The following is a 1,080-nucleotide window of genomic DNA, read 5'->3' as shown; positions in this document are numbered from 1 at the left end:
TGAGGCCTTTTTGTGGGGTCCCAACCAGGTCTGTTTTCAAACGGACAAAAGTAATTTATTGAAAAGAATCCAGATTGAATCATAGAGCAGAAACTCCAACTGCATCCAACAAGGAACTTAAAACAAAATATTAGGTTGGTGCAAAATTGTGGTTTTTGCAATTATTTAAAAATTTTTAAACCGCAATTACTTTTGCACCAACCTAATTATTCAGAAATCTCCACAATTGCCAACAAGAAGAAATCAGGGGTGGTAATTTTAATATGAGGCAAGGTTAACTCTAGGACAAATAAGTATTAAAGGTGACAAAGAATTGTCATTTATAATGATAAGGAATGTAATTTACAATGAATATACAAAGTTATGAATCTCTCTGTACCAAAACAATATAGCATCAGCATGAATATTAAAACATAAAACCACAGGATATTACAAGGAAAAATAGAAATACAGTACAATAGTAGTCTCCCCTTATGCATGGGGGACACAATCCAAGATCCCCAGTGGATGCCTTAAACTATGGATAGTATTGAACCCGGTATATACTGTAACAGAGTAAAATGCTCTTCTCTCTCTCTCTCTCTCTCTCTCTCTCTCTCTCTCTCTCTCTTCTCTCTCTCTCTCTCTCTCTCTCTCTGTGTGTGTGTGTGTCTCTGATTCTATCATAAATTCTAGCCTGCATTTCTCCCATGGCCTTGCTATAAATATGCTAAATAACTAGAGGAATTCTGTTGAGGATTGAGCACTGTGGGAAAACATGTACAACACAGTAACTGTTTATTAAAGATTTACAGGAGCCTCAGACGGGACTCAGATCAGTGGGGGGTCAATGGATTGATGTGGAACAAAGAGATTTAGAGATTTTTCTCTCTTCCTTGGATCCCTGTCCATACCTAGCTATCTATAGTTCTCACTCACCTCTCTCCCCTCCCCTCCCTTCCCTTGACAGAAAGGATGCTTGAATTTGGAGCACTTTTAAGATGGATGTTGGAAGCATTAAAGTCCCGCATCTTCTTGAGCTAGTTCCTTCTCGATCAATAAACCTCTCCTTATTCCAAACTGACATTTTGAATATTGGAC

This window comes from Rhinolophus hipposideros (genome assembly GCF_964194185.1).
Source record: "Rhinolophus hipposideros genome assembly, chromosome: 5".
NCBI lineage: Eukaryota > Metazoa > Chordata > Mammalia > Chiroptera > Rhinolophidae > Rhinolophus > Rhinolophus hipposideros.
The sequence above is the reverse complement of the archived record's forward strand: the minus strand, read 5'-3'. Positions refer to the sequence as shown.